General features: G+C 45.0%; 1 protein-coding gene across 1 annotated transcript in view; it reads right to left on the bottom strand.

Annotated features, from left to right (window-relative positions):
• The window catches only part of WBP11 (WW domain binding protein 11), a gene marked incomplete in the record, with an annotated part of 1,089,603 nt that extends 1,076,439 nt beyond the window's left edge, over nt 1-13,164 (bottom strand). The window contains 1 exon segment of the mRNA XM_044068181.1: nt 13,067-13,164.
• Nucleotides 13,165-13,389: the final 225 nt, after the last annotated feature.

The following is a 13,389-nucleotide window of genomic DNA, read 5'->3' as shown; positions in this document are numbered from 1 at the left end:
GTCTGTGACAGAACATCTGCTGTGAGGGGGATGGCATCCATGTAGGCATAGGTCAGTAACATCATCTGATGTTAGCTGATGTGGCCGTGCCAGATCACACTCCCATAGTGGGTCTACTTCCACTGCTCTATCACTGGAGTATCCACTCCCAGACATGGAAACCCATGGGGCCGTGGTCCAGGCTGTGCTCAGAGGACATGTTATCTACCAAACATCAGTCAAATTCATGCAGCAGTAGTGCATCTGAAAGATGCATGGACATGCCGGTGCAACTCCTGGGAGAACCAGGTCTCTTAGTCAGGAATGACAACAATGACCAGACACCTCTACCATACACAGCAAGACACAGAGCTATCACACAGCTTGGCTGTGTTCATGCATACACTCACACACCAAGTTCACCTGACGGGTGCGCGCGCGCACGCACACACACACACACACACACACACACACACACACACACACACACACACACACACACACACACACACACACACACACACACACACACACACACACACCAGTTACAGTGTTTATCTGTGAGGCGTCAAGCTCATTCTGTCACTGTTCATGTGCTACTTTAGCCAAATGTCTGTTTCTACTTCTTACGCACATGGAGTGCCTTACCTTTTCAGTCACTCCCACACACACACACACAAAACACCCTGTGCAAGTGATATCTGTGATATATCCTTGCTTGCTACCATTTTAATTGAGGGCTACATAAGCTTTTGTGTCTGATGCTCAGGGTGCATATCTGCTTTAGTGCTCATTATATTTGTGTTTGTGAGGTTGTTCTTCAAATTCCGCTCTTCACATATTTTGATGTTGGAAAGTTAAGACAGCTGACAGAATCAAAAGAGTTTTTTTTGCATCAGAATGTTTTGCGGGTTAATAAATCTGAAACTGAAATGTGTCTCATTACTTTCTAACTTCTCTCTTTAATGGTTTTCCAGTACAAAAGTAGGACAGACGGAGGACATTCATTGACCATCAGTACTTTTGACAGGTATGAACGTGTGAATCTTTGATGCCTGAGGACTACTACCTGATAGAAAGCACATGTATTCACACAGGTCTCTGCTGTCACATCTGAAAGTCATTGCTGTAAAAAAACAGTCAGCTGTTACTTACATTAGCAAGTAAGTACATGCAGGGGTATGCCACTCATTTCTATTATTACCCAATTCTGGTTAAACATTCCAAGTTCAAGACTTCCCCTGTAAATCCAGAAGTTGATATAGGTTTATTTCAGGACCGAGTCTGTCTGATGCCAGGAGTACACATTTACATGGGTAGGTAAACGTTGTGAGCGTTGCCTGGCATCAATGCTACTATATGTATGTGCACAGGATAAAGGTTTTAGACCCTTAGGTGGTGACCGAGTGTGCTACATTGCCTCTTAGATGATGCGATGGCATAGTGAGCATGCCTATGTCTGCCTACACCCACAGCAGCTGCTGATTCCCCCTCTGACTCACCTGCATGTGGGTGTGGTGACCTTGCCATTGGTGTGGGATGTGTGCCCCTTCCCTCCGTTGATCCTGCTGATGCGGTTTTCTCAGGATGATGTTGTATAGCATGGCACACACTGAAAATTCTGTATATGTACATGGGCTGTAGCACAGGGCTCCCCAGATGTATCTAGGCAATGGAACCGTGACTTCAGCAGCCCAAACATATGCTCTATATTTCTAGTCTCAGCATGTGCCTCATTGTGGTGCTTTTCTGCAGGTGTGTATGCATTTATGATGGGCAACATGAGCCATGATTACAGTGCATAATCTGCATCCCCAGTAAATGACCCTGTGGGATATCACCCCTACTAAATATCTGACACAGCTGGGAGGTGTGCCATATACGAGTCATGGTAACTGCCTGGGTTGCCAGCACACACATACTAGACGAGTTCCTTAGCATTACACACAACTTGGCAGCTGATGAAGTGGAAACCTTTTTTATTTATGGAGACCCTGCCCTGTTCCCCGGGTAGTGTCTTGATTTCTACATGTGTACAGTCTATTGCACCCAGTACTTCAGGATAGTGTGCCACAGGGTAGAAGTCTTGCATTTTTGTAGCCCTGTCCTGAGTAGTCCTGGGAAAATATATGTAGTCACTGGCATGTTGGAGCATTACCTTCAGAAATTGATGAAGTACTCCTTCTGCTGATGTCTGTGAAACCCCAAACATGCTCCCTGTGGGTCTCTGAAAAGTTCCTGTAGCTAAGATTCTATGGGCGACACATACCTTAGTCTCAACTGGTATTGTTTCCCCTCGGTTTGCCCTGGGTCTGAGCTTTGGATGACAGAGGTTGCAGAGTGCCTGTAGTGTGTCTCCATCTACCCTGTAGTGCTCCACAATTTCCACATCATGCAGACTGTGATAAGTTAAATGGGGTCCAAAAACGTTTCTCCTTCTTGGCCTTGGTCTATCAGCAGCATCAGCATAGTCTTCAGCCTGTTGCACATACACATCAACAGCAGCCCCTAACATTCTGTGTAGACATCTTTCTGTGGCTGTATTCAAATAGGTTTTGGAATTTGCAGGGGAAACCCAGCATTGAGTGTACGCGCTTGCTTTATAACTTGTTGAACTGCTCCTCCATCTTTGACTGGTTGATTAACATGCCACAATATTTACTGTGCTGAATCTAAATACTTACTGTATCTAAAACAGTGTGCTATCATATGCACATCAGGCAGAGATGCGCACATGGTCTTAGACCATGTAGGATTTATTGAATCCAGCATGATAGCTTAAAAAAGCAATGGAAATGAGGTCATACTGTAACTGTAATTATGACTATGCAGGCTAGAACGGCATTATTGCTCATGCCTGAAATATCTGTATATATGTACTTATGTAAAAACGTATAAATGTAAAAGAGCAGTTTAAGAGTGGCTAAGTTAACTATAGAAGGATGTTTCCATTTTTATTTCTTTTTTATTTGTATGTGCAATGGTGTTCTTCAAACTAATGAGTATGCACTACAGACGTCTTGCATTCTTGTAATTCATCAGCAAATTGTCTGTTTGCCAAAAAAAAAAAACTGTTTCCTGCCTTTCCTGGAACTAGTGTAGTCCAGATACAGACTGGCTGTATCCAAAGCTGTTTGTAAGCTTCTGAGCGGTGCCAAAAAGTCTGCTCTTCAAATTTTCCCTTAGATCTGATATATCTCTCCTCTCCTGCACTTTTACTAGCTTATTAGTCTAGCACTTTACCAAACTTCTTGTGGCAATTATTGTAGCACACAAAAGTGCTACCAGCACTAAACGTTCTACAAGGAAATGGCTCCAGTACTTATTATTAATGCCCACCCCTCCAGGCATGTCTAAGGGTCAGTTCCCTGTGCTTTCTCCTATTACACTGGTGAGCTTGGGCATCTTGAGGCAATGTAGCAACAGCCTTGTGTACACTGACAACCCTCTCCTCTTACCTCCCAACACTCAAACTTGCGAGAGATGCACTTGTATATCCAAATTGGAAGCCACAAACTCACCAGCCAAGTGAGTAAACACGGAACAGCTGGTCAATAGGAGAAGGTCACCACTTGCACCACACCACATGGAACACATACCCTCCAGAACACACGCCAGCACTGCCTTCACATAACAACACAAACCACACACCCACCTTTGCCAAGGCTCTCAATAAAAATCTATCCAAACAGCAGAGACCTCCAAGACAGAAATGCACTCTACCACCACAACACAACACTAATCACGAGACACATAACTCTCCTAAACAGTGTGCCACTCAACCAAAGCCCCTCAGGCAAAAGAGCATGCCAAACACACTAGTCATAGGTGACTCGATAGTGAAGCACACTGATGTCCCACTCACTAGGTTGAATAAGGAGAAAGCAATAGTCAGCCGCCTGTCAGATACCAGGATCCACCACATACCGCATGCACTCAGGTCCCTCAACAGGTACAAATATGACTGTTATTGTACACGTGGGTGTGAATGACCTGAAAAGCACCTCCCTGGACTACATGAAAACAGAAATGGAGGAGCTCTCGGATTATGTAGTCCAGGCGGGTATGACCCTAGCCCTGAGCAGCCTCCTACCATCACCCAGAAAAAACTCAGCACTTGTTCAGAACTTTTAAGCACTAAATAAGCTGCTAATTACTACAGCACTCAACTTTCCTCACTTATCTAAAGGAAGCCAGTTTTTAGTACTTAATAAATAAGCACCTATCCAGGCATGTCTAAGGGTCAGTTTCCGGTATGTTCTCCCGTCTACCTGATGAATATGGGCATCCTGGGGCAATGCAGCAATTGCCTCATGTACACAGACAACCTTCTCCTCCTACCACCCAACATTACAATATGTGAGAGATGCACTTATATAGCCAAACTGGAAGCAAAGCTCTCTTCACCCAAGACAGGACTAGACAGCCAAGAGGAGAAGGTAAACACTTGCACCACACCACATTCATCACATAGTCCCTCAAAACCTACACCACCAAAACACACAGAGAAACACAAAACACGCACCTACATTCGCATAGGCTCTCAATACAAATCTGCCCAAGCAACAGAGCCCTCCAAAGCAGAAATGCACGCAACCTCCAACCCCCAACACAACCCAAATGACACATAGCCCACAAACTTAGTGTGCCACTCAACCACAGCCCATAAGACATAACAACATACCCAACACTCTAGCCATAGGTGACTCTATAGTCAGGCACACTGATGTTCCACTCACCAGGCTAAACAAAGAGAAAGTTACTGTCAGCTGCCTGTCATGTACCAGGATCCGCCACATAATGCATGCACTCGGGTCACTCCACAACAAGTACAAATATGACTCTGTCATTGTCCATGATGGTGTGAATGACCTGAGATGTACCTCCCTGGACTACATAAAAAGAGACGTAGAATTGCACGCCGATCTTGTAGCCCAGGCAGGTATGACCCTAGCCCTGAGTAGCATCCTGCCATCACCCACAACGATACCACAGTACAAGGACAAAATGCTTGACTTCAACAACTGGCTAAGCTTCTGGTATCATTCTAAGGGGATCCAGCATCTGTCTGCCTGGGATGACATGATCGACAGACCATGATGCTTTGCCACAGATGGCCTGCACCTGTCCCCCTTGGGATTCCGGATACTGGCTAAGGCTCTTGCCACCCCTATAGTGCCTTTTTTAGGCAAGGTTCAAATGACAAATTCACCACCGTAACAGTTATAAGCAAACAAAATATGAGGGTAATGCTACTTAAAGCTAGAGGTCTAAATCTCAAAATGCACTCACTCGAGGCACTCCTTAAAATGGAGAACACAGACATCTGTGCAGTGCCAGAGACCTGGTTCAAGGCTCCAGAGAGCACCCCTGCATTACCAGGCTATAATTCATACCACGCTTTTCAGCCACCTAACCTGGACCGAAACACTAAAGGCGGAGACGAGTCCATATTTATTAAGGATACCCACACCTCCAGGCTAGTTGCTCAACATAATGCATCCAAGATTATCCAAGTGCTACTAACTCTGGGCAAGACCGCAATCCAAATTGTAGCTTACTACAGATCCCCCACCATGCCCCAGGATTCCCACTCTTCATTTCGAGATACACTGGAAAATATTAGGGTACAACCCAACACCCTAATAATGGGCAATTTCAACTACCCCACCATTAACTGGGAAAACTACTCATGTACCAACTCTTTTGCATAATGTTTTCTAGAATTCATAAATTCCAGTGCCTTGGATCAACTTATCCACACCCCCACCAGGGGCAGCATTATCCTAGACCTTGTCATTACCAACATGGGTGACCGGTGTTCCACACCAAAGGTAAATTCCTCATTGGTCAGATCTGACCACAAGCTAATCACCCTAGACACCCACATCCCATCCCCACCCCCCATTAGAGAAACTACCGTAAAAATTTCTCCAAAGTCAACTTCACGCTTCTTAAGACAGAAGTGGCAAACTTCACGACACCCATGCAGACGGACAATAGAGGTACAACTGCTGAATCCTACACAATTGCACTTTATAAGCACTTACACGAGTGCATGGATCGTGCTATCCCTAACAGAACTAACACACTATCCTACAAAAAAATGAAGCCGATCTGGTGGTCCTCTGCCATAAACAAACCCTACAACAGAAGAAATAAACTGTTGCAAAAAAAGAGTAAAATCCCATGACTGGAGGAATTCCCAGGTCAGCCTCAGTAAGAAGCTGAGATCCATCATATAATCCTCCAAAGCTAGTTATGAAAACAAAACTGCCACTGATTCTAAAGGACAACCACAAAGCATTCTATAGCTATGTCAAGAATCTCAATGGCAACACTCAGATCTGCTCGGAGTTACAGCACAATGGCACTAAATATACAGAACCAACTGATATTGCCAACATCCTGGCAGATAGGTTTAGTGCTAACTTTACCCCCCTCTCACCCCCTAAAGGGCCCATCTCTATACCGGAAGAATGTAAAGTTTCTGTAATCACAGCTGCACAGGTAAAAAAACACACTCTCCAAAGCCAAGAACACAGCATCCATGGGACCTGACAACATCCCAGGCTGCATTCTACACAAACTACAGAGCGAACTGGCACCCCACCTAAGTACCATGTTCAATCATACCCTCACCTCAAGCTTTGTGCCCACTGAATGGCGCACAGCGACGGTTATCCCACTCCACAAAGGGGGAGCCACCACAGACCCCGGAAACTACCGCCCCATTAGCCTGACGAGCCTGGTCTGCAAGGCCATGGATCACCATGGAACTTATAAACAAAGACATTGGTAATCTCCAAACTCTGGACCTCACCCAGTTTGGGTTTGTAAAAGGCAGATCATGTCTCCTAAATCTGATAAGACTTCTTTGAAGCAGTCACCAAAGCTGTAGACGAGGGTAAGGTGGTTCACACATCCTATCTAGATCTTGCCAAGGCTTTCGACACCATCCCCCACTCTGGAATTATAGATAAACTCATTAAACTAGGTATAAATCCCTATGTCACAAGACTGGTTGCCAAATGGCTGACTGACAGAACCCATACTGTGAAAGTAGCAGACTCCAAATCCAATTCAGACCAGTGACAAGTGGAGTACCACAGGGTTCAGTCCTGGGTCCTCTCCTGTTTGGTATCCAAGTACAGGCTAACACAAAAGGTCTTTGGCTAATGAAGTTTGCAGATGACTGTAAACTAGGAGCAATAATCGAAACTCCTAACTATGTTTACATTCTGCAAAAGGGCCTCACTGAGACAGACGCCTGGTGTCAAAGCCATGGCCTCAAGCTCAATGCCAAAAAGTGCACGGTCATCCCCTTTGGTAAAAACTCTGTACCTATGAACTACCACATAGGCGGTAGTTAACTTAACACCGAAAGTGTGATAAGAGACCTTGGGACACAGGTGGACAGTTTTGTCTCTCCTTTGATCATCATCACCACAGTAGTCAGGAAATCCTTCTATGTGGCACACCTCATCACAAAAGGTTCCTCATCCAGGAAAAAAAAGAGGTCATTGTTCCCCTCTACTCATCAGACCCATTATAGAGTACAACACCCCTTTTGGTATGTACCTCACAAGACATCTACAACAACTGGAAAGACTGCAGAAATACCTCACAAAGAGTAATTACCGGCCTCAAACAGATGCCCTACGCAGACCATCTCAAAAATCTCCAGCTTTTCTCAGTCGCATATCACCTACTCAGAGGCGATCTCTACCTAACATACAAAGCTATGTCAAACCCAAAGCTGTTGGACATGCTCCACTTAAAGAAATCCCAATCCCTCTGAGCTACACACTCTAGGGACCTAAACCTTGTCACCACAATAAACAGAACATTGCTGGAGGGACAGATTCCTGTCCCAAAGACTTCCCATACTCTGGAACAAACTACCTATCTATATCACACAAAGCTCCTCATTAGCACTCTTCAAAATAAATCTTGATGATTGGATGGCAAATAGGAAATTCACCCCGGGGATCACTTCTGTGGCTCTGCTTGACAATGGCACAGGAAAATAATTTTCTTGGGTGACGAAAGCCAGGGTACCTTCTTGGCTAGGCTTATATATAGGCCCTAGGGCCAATAGCCTAGTACCTCCCTATGAACCTATGATATCACAGTACAAGCAGAAAATGATGGATTTCAACATCTGGCTAAGTTTCTGGTGTCATTCTAAGGGGATCCAGTATCTGTCTGCCTGGGATGACATGACTGACAGACATCGATGCTTTGCCAGAATCCGTCACCACTGGGCTTCCGGATACTGGCCAAGGCTCTTGCCACCCCTATAGTGCCTTTCTTAGGTGGTGTTCCAAAGACCAAATCACCACCGTAACAGCTACAAATAAATGCAATCTGAGGGTTAGGCTGCTCAACGCTAGAGGTCTTAATCTCAAAATGTACTCGCTCGAAGCACTCCTTAAAATGGAGAACATCCACATTTGTGCTGTAACAGAGACCTGGTTCAAGGCAGCAGAAAGCACCCCTGCACTACCAGGGTATAACTCATTTTACACCTTTTGGCCCCAGAACTTGGACTGAAGCTCCAAAGGCGGTGGTGTTTCCATATTCATAAAGGATGTGCACACCTCCAGACTGTTAGCACAACATAACGCATCAGAAATACTTCAGGTGCAGCTAACATTAGGTAAGACAGCGATTCACATTGTAGCCTGCTATAGGCCCCCAACCATGACCCAAAACTCACACTCCACTTTCCTAAGCACCCTGGAGAATATTAGGGTCCAACCTAACACTCTCATACTGGGCGACTTCAAATACCACTCTATTAACTGGGAAAACTACTCATGTACCAATACACTTGGCCAACGTTTCCTGGAATTCATTAATTCCAATGGCCTGGACCAGCTCGTTCTTACCCCCACTACAGGTAGCAACATCCTTGACCTGGTCATTACTAACATGGCCGACCATTGCTTTATACCAATAGTCAACTCCTCCCTGGTTATATCCAATCAGAAATTAATCACCTTGGAAATCCACATCCCTCCCACCCCCGCAAAGGTAACCACCACGAACAACTTCTCCAAAGCTAACGTTGGGCTCCTTAAAACAGAGGTGGCTAACTTCACAGCATCCATGCAATTGGAGAACAGCTGCATGACCGCCAAATCATGCACTAATGCCCTGTACAAACACGTACACAAATGCATGGATCTCGCCATACCCAATAGAACCAAGATGCTCTGCTCCAAAAAAAGGAAGCCAATCTGGTGGTCCCCTGCCATAAACAAACTCTATAACAGAAGAAGAAAACTGATGCAAAATAAGGTGAAGTTCCAAGACTGGAAAAACTCCCTTATCAGCCTCAACAAAAAGTAGAGATTCCTCATCAAATCCTCTAAAGCTAGCTATGAAACTAGAATTGCAGCAGATAGCAAAGACAACCACAAGGCCTTCTATAGTTATGCAAAGAATCTCCATGGCAATATCCAGATTTGCTCTAAGCTACTGCACAATGGTACCTCCTATACCACGCCAACAGATATTGCCAATATACTGGCCGACAGATTCAGAGCCAACTTTACCCCTCCCCCGAAAGGACCCATCACAATACCAGTAGACTGCCAGTCACCCAGTATTACTGATGCACAGCTTAAAACAGCACTGTCCAAGGCCAAGAATACAGTTTCTAGGGGACCTGACAATATCCCTGGGTGTGTCCTACATGAACTACACAGTGAACTGGCACCTCACCTGTGTGCCCTGTTAAATCACAGCCTCACCTCTCAGGCTTTGTCCCTACTGAATGGTGCACTGCTATAGTCATCCCTCTCCACAAATGAGGAGCGACTACAGACCCTGGGAACTATCATCTCATTAGCCTGACAAGTCTTCTCTGCAAAGCTATGGAACGCATCATCATGGACCTAATAAACAAAGATATAGAGAATCTCCAAACTTTGGATCCCACACAATTTGGTTTTCTGAAGGGTAGATCATGCCTGATCAACCTGGTTGACTTCTTTGAGTCAGTCACCAGAGCTGTGAATGAAGGCAAGGTGGTTCATACAGCCTACCTTGATCTGGCCAAGGCCTTTGATACCATTCCCCACTCAGGAATCATAGAAAAACTCACTAAACTAGGCATAAACCCCTATATCACTAGGTGGGTTGCAAACAGGCTCACAGATAGAACCCACAGTGTTAAAGTAGGGGACACCAAGTCAGACTGTCGACCAGTCATGAGTTGAGTCCCACAGGGTTTGGTCCCGGGTCCTTTCCCATTTGGTATCTACTTCTCTGAAGTTCAGGCCAACACGAAGGGATTCTGACTGACAAAATTCACACAATTGCAAGTTGGGAGACATAATTAACTCCCCAAGTAATGCTGACATCCTACAGAAAGGCCTCACCGAGACCAATGACAGGTGTCAGAACCTTGGCCTAAAGCTCAATGCCAAAAAATGTGTTGTCATCCCCTTTGGGAAAAACCTGGTTCTCATGAATTACCACATCGATGATAGTCCACTGAACACAGAAGGCGTCATAAGAGATACGAGAACACAGTTTGACACAAACCTCTCTTTTGAGCACCACATTACCACTATGGTCAGAAAGTCCTATGTGGCACATCTCATTACTAAGGGTTTTGCATCCAGGAAGAAAGAGGTCATTGTCTCCCTCTACTCTTCCCTCATTATGCCAGTCATCGAGTAAAATGCCCCATTTGGCATGTACCTCAACAGACAACTGGAGAGGCCACAAAAATACCTCACAAAGAGGATCTTAGGCCTTAAACACTTGTCCTATATGGACAGACTCAAAAATATTCCAACTATTCTCTGTCTTATATCGCCTACTTAGAAGCAATCTGCTTGACTGACAAAGCCATGTCTGACCCAGTTCTGTTAGAAATGTTACATCTAAAGAAATCCCAATCCCTCCACACTACATGCTCCAGAGACCTCAACCTCATTACCACAATCAACAGAACATGTTGGAGAGACAGGTTCATAACCCAGAGACTGCCCATACTATGGAATAGACTTCCCATACATGTCAAGCAGAGCGCCTCACTGGACCTCTTCAGGAGAAATCTTGATGAGTGGATGAGAAATAGAAAATTCACCCCAGGGATCACTCCAGTGGCTCTACTTGACAGAGGCACTGGGAACTAAGGTCAGGTGGCACAATACCAGCGTAATCCTATGGCCTAGGCTTGTAAAAGCTCCAGGGCCATTAGCCTAGTACCAAGGCTTTAGATGAGGGAAAGGAGGTCCCCACACAGCCTACCTAGACCTCGCAAAGGCTTTTGACACCATTCCCCATTCTGGTATTAGACAAGCTCACCAGCCTGAACATAACCCCCTACATCACGAGATGGGTTGCCAATTGGCTCACGGATAGAACCCACATGGTGAGAGTTGCAGGCTCTAGGTCAGACTCTAAACTGGTTACATGTGGCGTCCCCCAAGGCTCAGTCCTGGGACCCCTCCTGTTCGGTATATACTTCTCAGAGGTACAGGCAAGCACAGGAGGGCTATGACTGACCATGTTCGCAGACGACTGCAAACTGGGGGCCATAATGGACTCTCCAGATGATACAGACATCCTCCAGAAGGGTCTCACTGAGACGGATACCTGCTGTCAAAATCATGGCCTCAAGCTAAATGCCAAAAAGTGCATAGTCATCCCCATTAAAAAAAACAAAGCACCCACGAACTACCATATATGTGGTAGTCCCCTAAATACAGAAAATGTAATAAGGGATCTGGGGACCCAAGCAGATAGTAAGCTCTCCTTTGATAATCCTATTGCCAAGGTGGTTAGAAAATCCTTCTATGTGGCCCACCTAATCACAAAAGGGTTCGCATCTAGAACAAAAGAGGTTATTGTGCCCCTCTACTCATCAGACCCATCACAGAGTACAATGCCCCATTCGGGATGTACCTTACAAGACACCTGCAAGCTGGAAAGACCACAGATGTACCTCACCAAGAGGATTACTAGCCTCAAACAGATGACCTATGCAGCCCGACTGAAGAAACTCCAGCTGTACTCGGCTGCATACCGCTTACTCAGAGGTGATCTCTGCCTGACATACAAGGCCATGTCCAACCCAGAATTGATGGACATGCTCCACCTTAAAAAAAAAAATCCCGAGAGCCACACACTCTATGGATCTAAACCTCACTACAATGATAAATAGGACGGGCTGGAGGAACAGATTCCTATCCCAGAGACTCCCCATGCTTTGGAAGGGGATTCCAATCTACATTAGGCAGAGCCCCAACACTCTTCAAGAGAAACCTTGACGAGTGGATGGGAAAGAGAAAATTTACCCCAGAGATCACTGCAGCGGCTCTGCTGGACAAAAGTACAGGGAACTAATGGCTCTGCTGGACAGAGGCACAGGGAACTAATCTAAGGGGGCGGCAAAAGCCAACACATTCTAGTTAGACTTATAGATGCCCTTGGGCAGATAGCCTAGTACTTACCTATAAACTTAAGGTGGGGACATCCACCTCCATCAATAGGCCTCTTATTAGTGGTGTTCCAGGGGTCTCAGTACTGGTACCTCTTCTATTTGGAATATACTTCTTTGAAGTCATAGCAAATATAGAGAATCTTTATCTTTGTTTACTGGATAACAAAACCATCACCCAGGATATCATCGAGAGAGCATATCGCTCCCTTCACAAAACTCAAGATCCTGATACGCCACGACAAATTTATGCCAGAATATTAAATGCCCCCCATGTTTCTGCTAGTTTATCAGCTGCTAAACAGAAAAGAAACAGTACTTGGAGTGGTCACCGAATCTCAACAATGCAAAATCTTCCGCTACCCATAAAACAACAGAAAGCAGCTTTATCTGGCTATTGTGCTTATTAATAAGTAAAAAATCCACTTTCAAACGAAACACCCAGCTATATTGTCATTCCATCACAACGATCACAAATAACAACTCGCTAACATTGAAGAGACCACATCAGCGTTTCTCAAAGCATTCACTGAATCCCAAAAATGAGAGAATAATTTTGCTCTTGTAACCTTCAACATCAGGTTTCAATAAGTTCAAAATGTAAATAAATAACATTCCAAGTACCTGGACAAAAGAAAAGAAATTGCATTTAAAAAATAAGATAACTCCAATCCAGCCATCGCGGAATTCTAATGACCCAGGAAGTTCTCAAAATGCTTACGCACTGACGGCACGGCATTGCATATCTCTTCCTGTACAGCTCAATTCGCGTCAAAAAGATGCGGAAGGCCATGGCGAGGGGAGAAAATAACTAGAGGAAAGGGGCAGGGAATGGTTAACAGAGGAGAAAACGATCGCAACATTGTAATTCCTCAAGTCGGCTGACTTAACAAGAAAGAAAGAAATCTCTACGCAATATCCCCTTCAAAGACTGAGCTGAAGTCTTG

This window comes from Protopterus annectens, chromosome 1.part0 (genome assembly GCF_019279795.1).
Source record: "Protopterus annectens isolate FY-2018-M chromosome 1.part0, PAN1.0, whole genome shotgun sequence".
NCBI classification, from domain to species: Eukaryota; Metazoa; Chordata; order Ceratodontiformes; family Protopteridae; genus Protopterus; species Protopterus annectens.
This window is presented reverse-complemented; position numbering and strand designations above follow the sequence as displayed.